The sequence below is a fragment of the Mixophyes fleayi genome, chromosome 5 (genome assembly GCF_038048845.1).
Source record: "Mixophyes fleayi isolate aMixFle1 chromosome 5, aMixFle1.hap1, whole genome shotgun sequence".
Classification (NCBI taxonomy): Eukaryota; Metazoa; Chordata; class Amphibia; order Anura; family Limnodynastidae; genus Mixophyes; species Mixophyes fleayi.
In genome coordinates this window covers 233,460,033-233,481,997 of record NC_134406.1, presented here as the reverse complement: position 1 = coordinate 233,481,997, position 21,965 = coordinate 233,460,033, and positions in this window count along the sequence as shown.

Genomic DNA, 21,965 nt, shown 5'->3' with positions numbered 1-21,965 from the left:
TGAGAAATCTCTGTGTAAAACCTTAAAACCTATGACTTGTGGCCAATTGACAATTGAGCATGGCTGACACTTGCTCAATTGTGTTTAAAAACAAAGTACCCTGCCTGAAACTCAAACTAAATAGAATATTTTTAAGATAGGCCGTACAGGCTTGTTGCTCTCTTGTGTAAGGAGGAGGTGGAGGAATGCGTGCTTGCAGATCTTGACATAGCCCTAAGTCAGCGCATTCATAAAAGAAGCTACACAGATGCACAGAGGAACACATATACGTGCACAGCTGCATGCTGGGACACCTATAGGGGTGTGATAAACTCTAAGACCTGAGAGAAGCAGAATGGTACGCTACAGCTGACTCATCATAGATAGTTTCTTTACCATATCTCTTAAAGCATACCTACCAACTGTGCTGATTAAGGTGGGATAGACGCTATTTGAGGGCTCTATTCCATCGTCCTGTTTGGGGCAGCTTTGTCCCAATTGGGTCTGAAATTTGCTAGGTAAGTCCTATTCACTGCTGCTCTACATAACACACCTGTCACTGGTGTGCACAGCAATGAAATTGGATTGTGTAGTGAGGGGAGTGGGATAAGGGGCGGCCTAGTGCTAACAAAGAGTTAGGCACTCTCACCAGGCATGGCCACACCCTTATTGTGATGTGACCACACCTCCCATAATTATGTGACCACACCCCCATTCGGGTACTGTCCCAATTGGAACACCTCCAATGTTAGGAGGTGTGCTTAAATAGCTGTAAATTCTGACATAGAAGATTGAGTACAAATAAGAGTTTCGACATAGGGCTATCATTGTGGTACCCAGAAGTGTAAGAAACTTGAAATGAGCCCCGAATACTGGTTACAAACCTTGGTAATAGGACTGAGCTAATCAGGTGTGTGCATTTTTTCTGCTTTCAGGAACTGAAATAATATTTAAATGTAAATAGTATTAAAAATATACAAATTTACTACTACTCAAAATGTGAGTAATATACTCAGAAAAACAAATAGCTAATTTCCACCCATATGCAGAGCTGCACAAATCTGGAAAAGTGTCCACTTCCACATCAGCATCATATCCGCCTGGTTCACCATAGGTCATCGTCATCAACTAGTATTTGAACCTGCCCTATAGCAACTGCAAAAATATTCCTCCTAAATCTGTTCAAGGGGTCCCTAAAGTTATAATTATGCCCTGCTAGGAAAACTAAATTGTTGTGTAAGACTAAGTATGATTGTTTTGTATCACAAAATAATAAAAACTTGTAAAATACCTTAACGGTTGCATTGGTTTATTTTTTCTATAATATTTCTTTATTAAAGGTATAATATGGTTAACAACGGATTGTAACATCATAGTCAAATTGAACAATCCATTAGAGTGGTTATATTTTCTACAAAAAAAATTTCAGATATATACATTTTTACTAAAGAGAAGAGAAATAAAGAAAAAGAAGAAAAAGAATAGAAAGTAGAGAAGACGAAAGAGAGAAAGGGGTAGGGATTGGGGAGAGAAAGGAGGAGCAACCACATTGTGAGTGTGATAGTGATTAGCATTTATCAGTATTAACTGAGGAGATGGGGATTGAACTCGCTAACTTTGTTAGTTTTCCCTGCGTCCTGAAATGTAAACCAGAGACACCATGTGACATTCTAACCTGCAAATTTGTCTGCTGAAGAGAAAGTTATTTCATCCATTGATCTATAAAATTCTATTCCCTGAAGCCATTCCCTGATGGGCGGGGATGTAGAGAACTTCCAATGGGTCGGTATCAATGCTTTGGCTGCTGATATGAGATATGTCAAAATTGATTTTTTTTAAAGCTGGAGATCGGAGAATTAGTTTTATTTAGCAACCAAAAGGCAGGATTATCAGGGAACTCAGCTTTCAAAATATCTGTAGAAATTGTTATGACTTGAGTCCAAAAAGGACAAAGCACTGCACATTTCCACCATATATGTATAAGTGCGCTTGGAGGCCTCCTGACTTCTCCAACAAACATTCAAAACCCCCTGGTAAATTTGGCCAATCTGTAACCTGAATCTGTGTACCCAGATCTTGTTCCCAATCTTTGGTAAATCTAGGTAAGGAGTTATATAAATTTTCAATAAGAAGTGTTTATATAATAGAAAGGAGGTGAGGAGGGCAACTGGAGGTTTGACAAATCGATCCAAAGGCCGTAAGATCTCTTGTTGTGTCTTTACGAGGAGGTCCTGAAGTTAGAAAATGCTTAATATGGAGAAATCACCAGATCTCTGAGTTTGGTAGTTCCCATTTGGCTTGAATGGCTGCAAAAGGAGACACACCCGTGGAATAAATCAGCTGGCCGACCCGTGTGATCCCAACACCAACCCATGTCTTGAATGGACTGACTCGCACACCCGGCAGAAACAATGGATTTAAAAAATTGTAAGCAAAGGGAAAATAGGTGAGGATATGTGAGTGAGTAAATGGAGTCTAGTCCATCTGGAAATTGTAGGGCCAATAATGGGATGTTTGATGGAAGGTAATTTGCTAAGCCATGGGGTAAACCAGGACAGAGAAGGTAGAATTGCACCCTCAATATCAATCCATTGTTTCTCGCCGCTAGAGACTGTCCACTCCACAATCCTTCTTAACATGACTGCATTGTGGTATGTAGGAAAATGTAGGAGTTGTAAACCTCCTATGTGTCTGCGTCAAGTTATTTCTCTGAGGTCTATAAAGTGCATAGTATAGCACTGTTTGACCATATATAAGAGGTGTTCCCTGTCCAATTAACACATTTAAGTCAAACCCCCATTTACTGTATAGTAAAGCATATAAAATGTAGAAATAAACAGAAAGCCATTCCTCTATATTTAGAAAGGAAGTAATTTTGTTTAGTTACACTTAAGATAATTTTAATATTTAAAAATTATTACAGACTTGGGGTATCATATTGTAACCATTGTTTCATAATCAAGTTTGTTGACAATTATGATACTAGATATTTCCATCAGCGATGACACAATAAGAAAAATACCCAAATACCTGATACCTTCATTGTTATTTTAGATTGATAATGGATTTCACCAAAAGATGCACTTTATTACACAATTCCATATTTCCTACTTTATCCCAGAATTTCATTACAATAGTACAAGTACAAAACACAATACACACATACCACATTTACTGTATACAAAACACAATACACCCATACCACATTTACTGTATACATTGTAATGATCTGTTATATATTTACAGATCATATGCAGTATGTTAAAATGTATACGCTTTTTATTCATTTGCATTTTATTTTTCTTAAATGCACTATCAGCTCACATTTATTACTCATAATTCTGCCAAATACAGTAAGTTATTTATGATGCACATTTGATTAAATAATTATAACTTATTGTATTTTTTTTATAGAACTTATTGTTCAAAAATGATGGTTTTAAACAATTTTCTTTACAATTCACATTTAACAGATAATGGAATCCAGGTAGAGAAATACCTGAACTGATCTGTCCTCCCACCGAACCCACTCTGGCAACTTTTAACATACCGCCACCTGAATAGTCACCAACACAGGATACTTTGAAGTAGGAACAAGTGAGATACATGCGAAAAGGTAAAAATTCAGGAAATAGGTCCTACTAGAGTCTCTGCATGAGTTGGACTCTGAAAAGTACTTGTGAGTGGCTTTGCTAACTGGGACATTACTATAAAACAATACCATGGGGTATATTTACTAAACTGCGGGTTTGAGAAAGTGGAGGGTTTGCCTATAGCAACCAATCAGATTCTAGTTATAATTTAATGCGTACATTTAATGCGTGCATTCTACAAAATGACAGCTAGAATCTGATTGGTTGCTATAGGCAACATCTCCACTTTTTCAAACCTGCAGTTTAGTAAATATACCCCCATATGTGCTTAGAGTGATTACTTAATGCCATGCAGTAGAAAAAGTTCTTAAACTATGTCCCAAAATAAGCAGGAGGATCTTGACAACCAAACGAGACATAATACTTTAAGGATTAAAATCATGCCTGAAGATATCAATCTGCCCCTACATACATTTTGAGGTAGGCTACCTCTATGGCACCTGAACGTGTGGCCTACCACTTGCACATCCACTGGCCCAGATCCCAGGAGTCCTCTACTCCCCCAGACATTGTGCTACACCACCACTTCCTTTAATCAAAGGAGATGATATTGCAGAAGGACAGGATAAGATTCTGATGGTGGGTCTCTACATATATTTAAAGACATGGCCCTTTCTACACTGGCCAAGACAAGAGACCTTAGAGAGATGTGCAGAATTCTTTAGGACAAGGACAATATATGTAAGAAAGAATATCCATTCCACCTCCTGGTATGAGCACAAAATACGCAACTAATCACCCAAACCTACAATGACGTCCTTCAACCTTACAGAATTCAGGCTTTCCTCTATCTACCAATTCCCAGAACATAAATTAAAATACACTAATATGCTGTGGGCATCCTTTCCAACAATATCAATACCTTAATATACTTCTGCATTTACAATAATACATATAAAGCACAGTATGCCAATAATAGATATAAATGTACACAATATGTTATTTCTTCCCATTTTTATGTGGGGGGAAGGTGGATCCAGTCACAACCTTCATACTGAAATATCTATGGAGGAGAAATCCAGACAAAATGTACTGCAAGTGGTATATTAATCCTGATAGACTACATACAAATTGTGGCACCTCCAGCTGCTGACGAAACACAGGTAGCTTTCTTTATGAATGGTGGTTATGTCCAAATATCATTTGTTTTTGGGATAAAGTTAAGAATCTGCTAAACAATATGTTAGATTTGAACTTACCTAAAGATGCATTTCTTGGTTTTTGAAAGAATTTATGTTTTATTCTCATCAAGGTACCATTAAATTTAAAAATATAGTTAAAAAATTAATAATATTGCAAATGACTATTACTGCTTGAAATGACGGGTTTATAATTTATTGTTCACATATGACTGCAAAACCCTATTTTCAGCAGTCATTACTCCAGTGTACTAATGACAAACTCTCTTAGCTCATCCTTAATTAATCATGGTTACATTTTAATTGGTTATTACAGGAAACATTATAATTGTGTTAGTACAGCTTAAACCCATTATTCTGTTCAATAAAATAAGTCAATTGACCTACCTTGGGTTCCAAGCTATAGTATTGCACTGGCATGTCTAAAGTTCAGTTGTGGGTTCCAAACTTTGACACACTAATGTATGTAATGTACTATGTAAGGTCTTCTCTCTACATCTGAAAATGTAAGAACATCTGATACTTATCTCACGTTCATACTTATCTTTTCTCAACACCTAGGGGTAAATGTATGAAGCTCCGATTTCTGCAATCCCCCTGCAAAGTTGCAGATTTCATTGGAAGTCTGCGACTTTGCAGGGGAAATTTAAATCGGCGATGGCTTGTAAAGGCAAACTTGCCTTTACAAGCCATTGCTGCTTTATATTTTCCCTACAAACTTGTTGATTTTTGACGACTTCCAGAAATCGGAGCTTCATACATTTACCCACTAGAGACATGCATAAGACACATCTTCTAGATGCACTTATTTACCTCACCACACCCCTTCACTTCACTTCTTCTTGTGTCACCATATACCCCCTTTCTTTACCGTTGTCTTGTAATGTTGCTCACAAAGGGCCTTATTCATAAAGGAATGATACGTGTTGTATTTGTGCAAAATCGTTCTGCGCATGCCCAGAACCAGACGATAAGCTGGTGAATGCAGGAACATCCAATTTATATTCGAGCGCAAAGGATTTTTACTACCACCTGTGATTTTGATTTTGAATGGACTTTATATTCCACATATGTATTGCACGTACCCTGTAGTGTATTGTCTGTTAGAGCAGAGTGCAACTAGACCCGTATTTAACAACAGACGTATCTTTAGATCTGCTCCTATATGAAAATATATGTGACTATGGCCGATTTACGTGCATTAAAAAAAACCAACGCAATTTATGTTCACTTTATGAATCGGGCCCAAAACGTGCTCTGACACCATCTATTAATCATTTGAAGTAGTGTTTTCTCCTGTGCCACTGCCAAATAAACAGTCATAAAAAAGGACGATTTTGTTTCAAATACTGAACAATTCTTGATGTGACTTTTTGGGGACTGACACCATCTGCCTAACACTTAAATTAGTAAAAACTCAAAACACTTCTCTAGAACCTGTCCATCTCTGGAACAGTCATTATGCCCTCAGAGCATCATTTAAAAGACATAACATTCTAATGTCTCCTGATATTTTTCCATGAACTGCATGTATGAAATATTCCCAAAACATCTCATTGGGAGGACACAATATAGTACAACTATATAATTGGGACATTTTAACATCTATACATTTGTTTGTCCCAAATACATTCTCTAATCCATACATTAGTCATGCTGTGTAGGTGTCTGAGTAACTTAAAGTGCTGATAATACAGATGAAGTGATGGTAACACAAAATATATATGTCAGCAAATGTGTCAATGTGTGTTTAATGAAGAACGTCGCAGTCGTTCCTGCTAATTTGTAGAGAAATGTAAAGAACTGATAACAGAGCTCTGGAAAATAGAGAATTATTGTGCAAACCATTGGCTCATCTTTCCAGAAACACAGGTGGGAGTGCTGATCTGCTGGTTGTGACTGCAGCTGTTCTCTGAGATGATGGGAAAAATTCTGCTCTATACAAGGAATTAGATGAGTATAATGTAATTGTGTTAGCCAAGACATGCATCAGATGGGAAAGAGGGAAGACTTTCTGGGAAAGGAACACATCTAGACAACAAATACTGTGTTTTAAAATGTCAACTTATATTTCTATAAATGTCTGTTAAAAACAAAAATATAGATAGGAAAATGTTCTGTTTTCTTTCATAACAAAGTGGACGTTGTTGAGGAATAAGTGCGGTCAAAAAACCCCAATAGACTATCTGTGTGATTCAAAAATAAACCAAAAAAGTGTAAACTCTTTCTTAAGGTCAGAGGACACCTGGTTATTTGAGGATATCAAGTTTTTATTGCATCATAGCAAGAGGACAGTCAAGAACAGAGCACAAGAGTCTGATACTGGCAACTATTGTAAAGTTAAAAACGGTTTTCTGCACGTCAATGTGTAATAGACATTGATTAGAATACTGACCAATGGTTTGAAGGGGATTAGAAAAAAAATATACATACTAATGAAAACCATTCTTTTAGTATAGTTTTCAAATGACAACTGCATTTTTATATCTGTATCAATATTAGTCCAGTATTATAAAGCATGTTCTATTATCACATTAAAATTAAATATTTTAAAGCAAGTACCTTCGCCAATGTTAGATTTAGTGATTTAGGCCTTGAATTTATCAGCAGATACCTGCCACTCCCCTGTGACATATGTCCTTTGACATAAAGGGAGGAATTCAATTCCCTGCAATGTGCTACAGAGTGCCGCAGAAAAGACACTCCGCGGCTATGTAACATCACACATTTTTCCATGCACCCCATAGAGGTGTGATAATGGGGTACCATAGTACCCGGAGATTAGCGAAACCAGACTTCACTGTTGCGGAAAATGAAATTCCCCTTATAGTTTGGTGTTGTGTTATACAGTCATGCAGTGTGGGAGCTTCATCACACAGCGATGAAAATAGGCAATACAGCTGCAGAGCTTTGTCATTGGTTAAGGCCTAAGGCTTTTCTTCATAGTGAATACCAGCCAATCGGAACTCACTTGGAGAGCAGTAACGAAAGATTAAACCACATCCCAATGTTTCCTTATTGGATTGAGAGCTGGTGACTGTGAAGGTCATTGGGGTACACTGAACTGTCATGCTCGTGGAACCAGCTTGAGATGACATGTGCTTTGTGACATGGCGTTTATTTGCTGGAAGTAGCCATTGGAAAATACACTGTGGCCATAAAAGGATGCACAGGTCAGCAACAATACTTAGGTAGGCTGTTCCATTAAAATGATGCTCAATTGATATTAAGGGGAGTATTGTGTGATAAGAAAACACTTCCCACACTATTTTACCATCCCCAAAAACCTGCACTGTTGACACAAGTCAAGATGGATCCATGGATTCATGTTGTTAATGTTAAATTCTGACTCTACCAGCTGCATGCATTGCAGAAATCGAGATTCATCAGACCAAGCAACATTTTTGCAACCTTCATCTATCCAGTTTTGGTGAGCCTGTGGCCTCTGTAGCCTCAGTTTCTTGTTCTTAACTGATAGAAATAGAACCTGGTGTGGTCTTCTGCGGCTGTAGCTCATCCAATTCAAGGTTCAATGTGCTGTGTGTTCACAGATGCTCTTCTGCTTACCACTGTTGTAACACATGGTCATTTCAGTTGCCACCTTCCTGTCAGCTGAATCAGTCTGGCCATTCTCCTCTGAACTCCCTCATTAACACGACATTTTTGCCCACAGAACTTTGGCTCACTGAATGCTTTTTGTTTTGCGCACCATTCTCTAAAGACTGTTGTGTGTGAAAATACCAGGAGATCAGCAGTTTCTGAGATACTCAAGCCATCCCATCCGGCACCAACAATCATTCTATGGTCCAAGTTACTTAGCTTGCACTTCTTCCCCATTCTGGTGTTTGGTCTGAACAACAACGGAACCTCTTGATTGTGTCTGCATGCTGTTATGCATTGAGTTGCTGCCACATGATTGGCTGATTAGATATTTTATCGACAACATTTATTTATATAGCTCTAGTGTATTCCGTAGCTCTTTACTATTTGGAACAAACACAGTAATAAAACAATATTGGGTAATACAGACAAGCAGAGAGTTAAGAGATCCCTGCTTGCAAGCTTATCCCTGCTTGCAAGCTTACAATCTATAGGACAATGGGAATTTGACACATAAGGTTAAGTGCTACATATTACATACTTGTTTAAAATCCATAATGTCATAACATCATATTTACTAAGAAGAATGGAGTGAAGAAAAAACATATTTCACAGGCAGAATTCAGTTAGTTCAAATATATCTACCACAATGTCACTCTCTCTCTACTGGCATAGTAGTCATGCAATATCTAGCACAAGAATGTAAACCAACTTTCTCAGGCAGATGGTTTTCAGATATAAAGTTGTCACTCATCATAATAAGATAAGCAAAACATGATGAATTAGGATATGGTCAACCACGCATTAATGCAAGTCCTTTTATCCATAAAATACTCTGGATTTCCTAGATCTTTCTTTGCCTTAATCATTCCAATATGGCCACATGCTTCCCAGATTTCAGATGACATTCACATCTGCAAGTGGGAATTTTACCCTAAAGTTAAATGTAACACTGTAACATATTCAGATTATACACAGTTGTTTCATTTGTGCTATATTTTAGATTGTTAGTGGGAAATTTACTAAAGCACAATTTTTTTTGCTGACTTTAAAACCTTATAAAGCCACACATTGCCTCAGCTCGCCAGTAGCTTTCACCTCCAAACCTCAGGAGTTAGGGCAAACCTCATGTGGTTTAGTGCAAAAAGCGGAGTAAAACCCCCAAAAAAGAACAGAACATTATTTAAATTCTATTTTTATAAATATATTGTATTTTTGCATATCAACTTTCAGATAGTTTCCTATTGCACCATATTTGAATGCAACAATTTTATTAAATGTATTTCTTTTTATCCATCCTTCCAAAGGGAAAAAAAAATCAGTATGTTTGAACAGAGTCAAAATAGACTGTTTTTACAGTATCACACTGGTTCTATTTACATTCTGGAAGATAGATGGAAGTTTATACACTACTTATTGTACGCTCTCTGGATGCAGTTGTCGTATTGTCAATTCTGCACAGGATGTAGTTGAGTGTTAGCTCTTCAGAGAATACAGATAGCGTGACAGTTTAGGACTGATGTCACAATGACTACTTTTTTGTTATGTGGGACTGATTGTCAATGTCTGTACAAATGGACAGCAGATGGAATAGTCAGAGTTTAAATGGAGCAACTTAAATGGAGCAATAAATCACTACATATTACCACTAGTCTTATATTGTATTCCTTACTGTAACTAAGGAGCACTGTAATGAATAATTGCTATGTTCTCCAATAATAAATGCTTACAACTTCATTTTTGTTGACCATGGACACACAAGTGACATATTTTCTAAGGCTATAAAAATCATTCACTTTCTTTTAAGAAGTAAGTTCAGATACAATAAGTAAACATGTCTATGTATAATAAAACTGTTAATACAGTTGCATCAGTCAAGATATAATACATTACAACATTTCTGTTTCCAAATTAGGCCCACCAAATATGCACAAACCACACACAGATCCACCCCTCCATTTACGATGAGCCCATACCAATTTCGCCATGTGACTTTACCCCTATGTTCTTTGGAAATCAATGGGTATGTAAATACATGTGTGAAGTGGCTCAGTAGTCTATCACACCCCTACTGAATTAAGAGGTTGCATGCTTATAATATGGCTTCCACCACTGTGTGAATATTGTGTGCTACTGAATTAGTAGAATGTCTTTTCAGGAATATTAGCCCGATTTATAAATATAGATGTTAAATTATTTGCAAAACTTATAGTCAACTGCCTGAAAGTATTCCTCCCAAATTTAATACATTCAGATCAAGTAGGATTTGTTCCTAAAAGAGAGGCACATGATAATATAACCAAAATGATCAACTTGCTCCATCTTCTATCAAAACTAAGACCAAAACTAATGCACTTCCCCTTTCCACAGATGCCGAGAAGGTCTTTGATAGAGTAAATTCCAAATTCAAAATAAAGGACTCAAAATCAATTGCACTCAACATCTCCCTTCCAGAACATATAGCAAATTCCTTGAGAGCTTCTTTTACCTTCAAATGGCATCCAACCTTTATTAGATATCTAGGAATTACTCAGTCAGGTGACACCTCCAAACTGTTTGACTTGAATTATCCTCCACTTTTGAATAAATCACGTGAAAAATTACAATGTTTGTCCAATTTAAAACTTTCCTGGTTAGGGAAAATGAATGGCATCCAAATGACCATACTCCCCAAAATATTATTTGTTCTCCAAACGGTACCAACTAGAGTGCCTATGCACTTTTTTGTAGAACTACAAGGTATGATTAGGACTTTGTCTGTAGGGGGGGGAGGGGGGGGGCGATAAACAGCCAAGGTTCAAGTATGATACATTATAAAGACGTAGACAATAAGGAAGGTCTACAACTTCCTCTCTTCTAGTGTTACTACCAAGCATCTATGTTGGCGAGAGTTCTAGAGTAGACGAGACTTGTGAGGAACAAACAATGGATCCTGGACTGTCAATTCCACTAAACCTTTTGTCATGGCTTTCAAACATACCCAAATTATCTCATCCCACCATAGGCCCCACACTAGATTACTGAAAGGGTCATAGTGTCTCAACAAAGATTTCACCCATGACCTCCTTTTGGACAGCGCAAAATTACCTCCTGTACTCCAATATGGACAATTCAATGATTGGACATCAAGAGGTATCCAAAGACTGGTCCATTTGGTGAAGGATAGAAGCATCCTAGAGTTCTGCGAATTCCAATTGGAGGTTTCACTTCCCACAAACGAATACTGGACATACTTAAAACTTCGTTCTCTCCTCAATAAATGAGGTACTTTATCTAAGATCAGTAGACTTCTCACGCCATTTTAATCTCTTTGCACCCTCACTAACACTCCCAAGCATAGTGGGCCCGATTCCTTAGGGCACATATTCTGACTGCAACCTGCACTGAAAATATTTCGCCAGTATCTCAGTTTTGCATGTGCTCCAATTCATCAAGCCATGCATCACAAGATTCGTGGCCTGTTGAATTCAGACCTAGGGCTGCACTGTCCCTACCCAAATACACAGACGCAGGTACATACGTACCTGTCAGTAACTGCTGAGTTGGCTGTTTAATGTGTAAAAAAATAAATAATAAAAAATAAAAAAAAGATTGGTCACCCCTTCTAATCAGTAAATGATTAATATTGGTTTACTGTGCGATTGTGATTAGTACACTATATAATACCGGTGTTAATAACACAATCGCACAAGTAAACAGCAGATACACTTACAATCACACTGACATAAATATATATGTAAATATGACACAGTTATTAAAGTTCCAGCCCACATTCAATTAATAATAAATTAATTAGAGATTATTTACATATAGATAAAATTACAGTAAAGGTATTTATGGTTCAGGTTCTCAGAAAATGTATGGAGTTTGGTCTCATATTAATCCATACTTTACCAGCAGAAATCCAGAATCAACAGAGGAGCGATCGCACATAGCGATTGTAAATTATGAATAGTATGAGATTAATATTCAAAAGTACTTTGTTTATGGGTTAGTTTAAACAGTTTTTTCGGCGGGAAGACATGTATGTAACAGTTGGAGTGTGTTCCCTCACCTTTGGAAAGAGGATCAATTGAACTGACCTATGAGCAGCAGTCTACGGGAACATCGTAAACCCTGGACCAATGAAGAACTTTCTTAGCATTACCTGTGTATAATTGTGACGTCATCATTGTTTTTTCAAGACCAGACTGTGTATAATCTGGCCTCTGTTACAGGAACAGTCACTTTGCCAACAGACATCAGCTTTGACGACTGTTCCTGGAACCAGGGTGCACTGCGTATGTATCGGTTATACTTTTTAACATTCTGATTGTATTTTATTGCTTATTGCTAACAAATCTCTTTTGTGTGTTGGAACCACATTGACTGCATTAGACAATATCTATTGGTGAGAGTGTAACAAACACAACATTGAATATTCCAGCTCTGTGTTGCAACTGATTATGCTAACCCTCTGCCCCAATGATTAAGCCAGCCCTGTATTCCCATTCACCATAACACTCCCCTATTTTTAACAAAATATTACTGCTTTTAAGGAAACATGGTGGAAGCGATGTCATGAGCTGGAGCACATAATTATACAAACTGCCCTGTGACTGTAATAGGATATAGGGGGGCTAGGGCTGGATTCACCATAGACAGTAGTTTGCAATGTGACACACCTGTCCCACTGTCCTGTCATTTGGATAACCCCGACATGAGGATAATTAGTGCTATGCAGGGTTGAATATGTCACAGAAGGCCTGTGGTGTCCCAGAGGATTTAAGTTCTGGGTCAGGGGCCTCCATGCTCTTAGGGGATGCAGTTAGCCAAGAAAATCGGGTCTGAGCATTATGGGGGATTACAGAGATTGGGATGCTTTGTGTATGATGATGGGATGCTAACTGCCTTTTTCTCCATTTATGAGGATAATAAATGCTAGGGCCAATGTGCATCCACACAAGTGTTGGTGTCAGTTCCTGGTGACTACAGGTAAGTCTTCAGGTGAGTGGAGCAGAGCAGAATTAATGTTCTTTAATGAACTGATTTTGCTAAGTATAACATGCTACTTGCAGAGGATCTGTTCTGCACCCTCTATGCCAGCACTAGGTCTCTGCTTCGAAGCATCCATGTGGTAGGTAAGTGCTGCCTAACATTGAGTACAACCTTCTGATGTTGGCAGATGCTGGATTTTAAAAACTGCTAAGTGCACATTACAATCTGAACAAAAGTTGCCTAATGCTACTCTTTATTGCTTTATTGAACTGACCTGTTTTTGACTATTGCAGTCTTCTCTTTATCCTGACCTGCGTCCTTTATTCTGTCTACGAGCCAGTAGTGCCTGGCCGAACCCTTGGTCTGTTTCCAAAAGCATCTGTGTCTCACTTTTCTTATCATGGTTCATGCACTTTAAGCAGCTCATTATCTTATTGCTGAGGTCCATATTGAAAATTAAGCACTTATTAGCCACTATACCCCAGGTCAGCGCCACCATCAAGGTAGAGACAATAAAATGCTATGCAAGCAAGCGCCAGTCAGGGGATACAACAAAAAAATAATAATAAAATAACAGTAAAAACCAGTCAGGAAGTTCAGAAAGTCCTAATCCAAGGAACAAGTAGGTCTTCTGATATAGTCCAGGCTGATGGGATACGTGTAACGTCAGACGCTTTGACACTGAACAGCGGGGATTTCTTCCGTTATCAGACTCTGGTTTACTTTTGCTGGCAGAACGGTGATCGTTAGTGAGAGTTTTCCCGGGATATTGCTCAACTTTTGACATGCTTCTAGCCATCCTTAGGACGGTAAGGGTCCACCTATTCCCCGTTATCAGTGGTCCGCCTGAGGCTGCCGTTTTTATGTTTTTATTGCTATTTGTAATAAATATCTGTTTGTGTATGGTTTTACACTATGGAGTCTTCTTTTCTCTTTGGATTTCTTTATGAATGAGTGGGATTCCACATTAGAAGATCTTCCTGTGGAAGGAGCGACATCTATATTATAGGCTTGATGATATACACCTTTTGGTGAGTGCGCACCCCATAGGGGTTAAGTTTTATCCCTTTGAATTCACGTGGTGATCCAGCTTTGCTATTGAACACACAGAGATTATAAGGGTCCTTTGTCCCTTTGATTTTTTGTTTATATTTGCAGTTTGTCCTCTCTTCTCTTTTGTATGTTTGATCTATGAGGATCTATGAAGTTTTCCTGGACTATATCAGAAGACCTACTTGTTCCTTGGATTAGGACTTTCTGAACTTCCTGACTGGTTTTTACTGTTATTTTTTTTTTTTTGTTGTATCCCCTGACTGGCGCTTGCTTGCATAGCATTTTATTGTCTCTACTTCTGTATAGGTTTTGGTGTTACCTATTGCTTTTGCTGCAAGCTGCCTATCAGTTTGTTACATTTTTTGCGCCAGGGACTTAGTCATTTTTGAGTTTTGCCAGCCACCATCAAAGTGTTAAGGGGATACAGGTGTAAGCAGTCCTGGCAGACTAAAAGGCCCATCGTTGCCTGGCCCCACCACCCTTTTTTTTTTTACATTTTCCTCCTGCGATTCGACACATGACACGGGACCAGCTGCTACACTTTGTGAGGCAGGATCTGCAGAGGAATGAATCTATACATCCGTAACTCTTCTACCTTCGCCAAAGCATGTGCCCGCCCTTTTCCAGCTGACAATCAATTGCATGTGGGTTACATACCACATGACCTGTGCACCCTCCCTCTCCCAGGAAACAAGAGAGGCAGACAGAAGAGTCTGCCTCTCCAACACTGCTCCATCTGAAAGAAGCATAGAGAGGACAGAGCAGAAACTAGAACGAGGGAGAAGAAAAAGTCTGAGTAAGTCTGTTACTGTAATGCGGTAGAGCCCGGGCTATGTCATTTATTGGTGAAGTTGCAGATATACATTTATTAGTAGAGACATTTATTAGTATGGATAATTTATTTAATGGTGGGGCATTAATTGAATGTGGGGTCAAGTTTAAGGGTAGGAGGCACAAAGTGGCCTACTGGTTAGCACTGCTGCCTCACAGCACTGGAGTCATGAGTTCAATTCCCGACCATGGCCTTATCTGTGTGGAGTTTGTATGTTCTCCCTGTGTTTGCATGGGTTTCCTCCGGGTGCTCCGTTTTCCTCCCACACTCCAAAAACATACTGATAGGTTAATTGGCTGCTATCAAAATTGACCCTAGTTTCTCCCTGTGTGTGAGTGTGTGTCTATATTAGGGAATTTAGACTGTAAGCTCCAATTGGACAGGGACTGATGTGAATGAGTTCTCTGTACAGCGCTGCGGAATTAGTGGCGCTATATAAATAAATGATGATGATGATGATAGGAGAGCAATTATTCAAATGCAAATAATTATTTAAAACTAAGGCAGTGTGGAGGGAGATGGGTTTAATTAATTAAACGTGAATGCTTTTCATTTAATCCCTTTAGGGGAGAAATATTGGTATTTATTAAATGTGAATGCCATATATTTAATATTGGGCTATGGAAGGGGATGGGGGTGATAGGTCTATTTATTAAATGTAAATACTAATTATTTAATGTCAGAAGTATTTGGGTGCAGAATAGGTGTACTTATTAAATGTGAATACTATAAAATTGAATTGCAGTGCATGGGAGGAAGTAGGTCTATTTATTAACTTTGAATACTATTAATTTTATGTTGTGCCTGGATGGGTATAATAGGTCTATTTATTAAATGTTAATGCTATTAATTTTATGTTGGGTTGGTTAGAGGGAGGGAGGCCTAATTATTAAATGTAAATGCTATTGATTTAACATGAAGGCTGCAAGACAAGGTAAGAGAGTGCAGGACAGTCTGCCAGCTGACCTGAGTCTGGTGGGGCAGTTCAGATTTTAGGTGACTGTCCAACACTTGACAGCAAGGATAGTTGGGAGGTATGTCCAGCTTCAAACTACACTGATAATGAAGGGGGAGCTGTTATGTGCATGCAACACTGACATGTATTTTAAGTAGAGATGTTCACTGACCCCCGTGTTTAGGTTTTGGTTTTGGATCCCTATTTTTTTTTCTAAAATCCCCATTTTGTTTGCTAAAATCACATAATTTGGCTCTTTTTTGTTCCTACATTATTATTAACCTCAATAACATTAATTTCCAGTAACATCCAGTCAATTTTTGTCAAGTGACAAGAACACTGCTACCCCTCCTGTTTCTGTATGAGCAATGGCACTGAGCAATGGTACTGGAGACTGGATAGTGACAAGAACACTGCTACCCCTGTTTCTGTGTGAGCAATGGCACTGAGCAATGGTACTGGAGAATGGAGAGTGACAAGAACACTACTACCCCTGTTTCTGTGTGAGCAATGGTGCTGGATCTCCTGGGGAGAGAGGTACTTATGGAATCCAAAATCCGCGAGATCCGACAACGCAACAATGACGTTTTGCCTCGATTCAGATTCGAGGATGCTCAAAAGTACCAAGCCGGCTCACAAGCATACTCGTATCCCCTAGGTTTGGTTTTCAGAAAACCAAGCCCAAGCATCTCTAATTTTAAGTGGATGGGAGGGGTTGGCATGTGGAAGGATTTTGGAATGAGTGATGTGCCAAAGTCATTTTCAGATAGTATTCATACAGCATTGGAAACTATCTTCACTGATTCACTCATCTTGAGGGACAGAAGTGTAGTCTAGCCAAACTATTGCAAGACTGTCCCTGAGATTCATGCTACTGTTCATCCACCTGCGTGCTAGATTAAAGGGTTTAACTAAAATGGAAATAATATTTGTGGAAACGTGGCAATCTCCTTACCAGACTAAGAATGGAGAATTCCAGCCTGAAATCTAAAACATTCATAAGCAATGGGAAACCCTGAATATAGGCCTCTCTCATTTAATTGCCTTTATTGAAGTATCAGACATGCAGTTACATCAGGGCTGAAAAATTAATGAGGTAATCGAGTAATATATAAGCTGTTATTTTAAACTTTGGCAGCAGTATGTTTACTTCATGTTATTTGTACTCTGTTGCGACAAAACTAAATAAGCAGGATAATACTTCTTCTGTTTTTACCTTGGTGGCTTTATTTATATTTATGGGTTTAATTATAGTTAACTGAAAAATGACATGTAATGATAAACTAAGGTGGGAAAAGAGATGGAATACGCCTGCTGTTCTGGGAATTCCTGTGTCTCCACAAACTCCCTACATTACCAATACACATTGGTTGTTGTTGTCCCAATAACTCAACAGAACTGAATATGAAATCAGTACATCTTTATTATTATACTAATCAACAAATGAAAATAATTAAAATTGATAAAAAGAGATTAATAAGCATACATTAATTCACTGTGCAGGTAAATGTGTTACAGAATATGTACATATCTTACACAAGACACTGCAGAAACTCTAATTCATGCACTCATCATTTCCCACATTGACTATTGCAATTCCCTTCTAACTGGTTTTCCCCTAAACAGACTCAAACTCCTACAATCTATTTTGCACGCAGCGGACATACTGATTTCCCTTGAAAATAGTTCTGCTGAACCACTCTGTCAGTTTCTACATTGGTTGCCTGTTTTCTACAGGATCCAATATAAAATTCTTCTAGTAACGTACAAGGCCATCAACAAAACTGCACCTACATACATCTCCTCACTTGTCTCAAAATATATCCCAACTCGACACCTCCGCGATCCGAACAAGATCTGCGTCTCTCATCCACACTCATTACATCCTCCCATTCCTGGTTACAGGACTTTTTCCGGGCTCAACACACTTTATGGAATTCACTCCCTCGCACAATAAGACTTTCATCTGGTCTACAAATTTTCATGCTTTCTCTGAAAACTCACCTCTTCAGACAAGCTTATAATATTCCTCAACCACCCTCTTAACCTCACTAGATTACCCTATTACCACCTTCTACACAATTCACACAAGACAACAACCCTCTGACCTCAGACCAACACTGCTGTGTGACTAGATCACATAGCATACAAATCACTTTTCATCCTTAGCAATCTGGCTGGACCAATATGCAGTATGTAAATTTAACCTCATGTATCTGACTTCCATTGACCTATAGATCGTAAGCTTGCGAGCAGGGCCCTCTTACCTCTTTGTATGTATTTCCCTGTATTGTTTATTACTGTTTGTCCCCAATTGTAAAGCGTTACGGAATTTGCTGGTGCTATATAAATAAATGTTGATGATGTATTACTATACACCAATCAAAAGTGTATTTGATGAACCACTGAAGCGAACTGTAACTTTAGAGAACTTAGTTTTTTCTTGATGAATATTCATATCTGCATATATGTAATTTTCTTTTTTACTCATCATATTCTACATTTCTCTATATGTCACTCATTGTAGTTGTTCACACCATGTAAAACAGAAAACATTTATAAATAATGAGAAACTACTTGAATGGTCTCATTCTTCATATTTAGGATACAAATGTAGACTGATCAGACATTTACTAGAGGGAGAAAAGCTGTAATTGCTGGCGATAGGTTTTTATTTTTTGCTTTCCCCTATACAACAAAGGGTCAACACCATCACTGTCGCTGGTAGAAAACTTTGTCAGCGGTAAGATTGAGCGTCTTTCAGTGCTGATAGCTTTCCCATGCCTCCCCAAAGCCTTTTTTATTCTACTTATACCATCGCATTAATTGTTTTGTTACTGCCATCTATTTTTTTTTTAATGTTTAAAGGTTTTAAAATAGATTTTTTTTAGATATTTTTCATTTATATTTTAACATTAATTTATTTTTATTAGTGGAACTGAAAGCTTTCACTTCCACTGCACATGCACGAGCCACCAGCCATGTAAATAGTCCCCTAACTACAACAAAGGGTATATATAACCTTTGAAGTCATTTTCTTCAAAGGGCAATTTTATTAAAGACAACACCTGATGGCCTAATTAAAGTGCCGTTTTAAAAGATGACTTCAAAGTGCAGAAAATAAGCGGTTCTACGGAACCCCCTCCTAGTAAATATACCTACAAATTTAGATCAGACAATTAGAGAATATTTGTTAGTACAAAGCAATATTGACAAGAAAACATAATCAATGACTTTTATGAAAACTGGCGCACAGGAAACTGAACTATGAGAATGAAAGAACCTGATTGGTTGCTGTGGGTTGCTGCACCTATTTTCTGGGCACCAGTTTTTATCTATGTGTCACATACAGTCTGGGTGTCCCACTGGAAGAGGTCACAGACTTACAGGTTCAAAATATCGCAGTGTGGACTTCTTTAATTCAGAAAATGTGATTTAGGCGGAGAACTATTACATAGTTATACGTTTACAATAATCTTTTAAAAATTAATTTGTAAATGTATTTGGGAACATTAATTTTTTTATTTAATCAATGCAAATCACTGCAAACCTATCAATGTACATTTCAAGCATTAAAAAATTGTTACATAAAGGATTACCTTTGGTCCAATTAAACTTCAATGTTATCTGCCCCTTTAGTTCACCTAAGGATTAGCACACAAGGCAAAGTCTGTAACTTTAGAAGCAAAAGTTATTGTCATCATATCACTGTTATTGCTAAAGTTGCTCATTTACTTCTAGGCTAATTAACTACAGCTGATTAAAAAAAAAAAAAAAAACTTTTGCGCTTAAAGAAAAAATACAATCCTTATTTTGACAAAATATTTTTGGATCAGTCCTAACTTTTTTTGGGGAAAAAAAAAAAGAACAAAAAAAAATCTTTATTTTGTCCACATATGGCTGATTAACCAACATTGCAAAATGAATGTTTTATCATCCCCCACATATTGATTACACAAGAGCTTTGTTCTGGCGCCAGGAGGTATTTTGTAAAAGTTTGTTGAGGTTGTCTACAGGGAATTAAAGATGTGAAGTCAAGGACGCACCACCTGGGCAAAGTAACCTCTTTTGTGTGAGTCACTAATTACCTGGAAACAGCATTTCACTTACAGAGAATAAATTCCTAAAGTCCCATGGTCCAAGCATGTAATGAGTGAAAGTGGAATACTGATTAGTTTTACAACACTATGATAATGGAAAATCCTCAACCACATATAAAAGAAAATCTGTGTCATATTTAGGATATCTGTAAATTCAGGGTCAATATATGATATTGTTGTGTGTAGTAAATGTATTATACCTTTAAAACGTGACAGTCTTTAAAGTAGTTAGAGTGCAGACGTAATGAATATAAAATAAATATTATGGGATATATTTGCTAAACTGCGGGTTTCAAAAAGTGAAGATGTTGTCTGTAGCAACCAATCAGATTCTAGTTGTCATTTTGTAGAATGTACTAAATAAATGATAACTAGAATCTGATTGGTTGCTATAGGCAACATCTCCACTTTTCCAAACCCACAGTTTAGTAAATATACCCCATGACTCTTTTTTCATCTGCAGACAATATGAACTTGATATTTTTTATGCACTCTTGATGCAGTATTAAATGAGTGAAAAATATGCACCTGAATGGATGGACAATGCAGCATGTGATGTTGCATCCAGTGCCAGAGAGGAAGAACAAAGACCATTTCCTCTTGTGTTTGTATTGACCAAATCAAGACAGCGCTGATTGGGAAGTCTGTGCATTCCACATTTGGCCAGGGAGCAAGTGGGATAGCCACTGTAACACATCTGCTTCGGCACACAAATACAAGGAGCAATATTGAGTCTGGGGGGATTTTCACAATTGAAACAGATTGGCTGTTGCTTACTCTGGATTAATTTCAAATATAAGGGCAGGATCGCAGGAGATCCAAAATAGGTTGAACTTGATGGACTGGTGTCTTTTTTCAACCTCATCAACTATGTTTTTCAGGACGACATATTCAAGACAGGGAGAAAATATAGTAAGTAAGAGTATAGTAAGAGGACCATTGAAACCCAAAATTGAAACAATAACAATAATATGAACAATGAAAATAAAATACTGTCATACCCTGGGTCTTCTGTGGGACTAAACCGAAGCCCAGCTCACTTACCTGACCGCAGGTGTCCCTCTGGCAGCTCCAGCCGGCCGCCCAGACCAGATCTGCTTTAATTCTTCCTGCAAATCACTCATTGGTCTGCTATTATGTCTCCCACTATTTAAGGCACCTCTTTCTATTAGTCTGTGCCTGTTCTTTAGGTTACTGACTTTAAGGAGTTGGATGTGTTTTGTGCTTTTTCCCTGCAGTCCGCAGACTATTACTCCGTGCACCAATGGTATCAGCCTTGTAGGCCACAGACTATTAGTCCTTCCACCATTCCAGTGATATCAGCCTCGCAGACCGCAAACTATTACACCATCCACCATCCTCGTGGTAACTACCCTATAGTCCGCAGGCTATCACACCTGTCACCCTTCCTGTGGTATCAGCCGTACAGACCGCAGACTATTACGCCTTTAACCATTCCAGTGGTAACTCAACTGCCATCTGCAGGCCATCACACCTTCCACCAAAACCCGTGGTATTAACCTGACAGCCCACAGACTATTATATTGTGATCTTCTTCTACTGCTTCTTTCCATGCAGGTCAAGAGGGCTGTGACCTGCATAGTGGAGGCAGCTAAATCCAAACCTTTTTGCGAGGGTCCCTGGTGAAGACCATCTACTACGTTAGATCCCACGTCT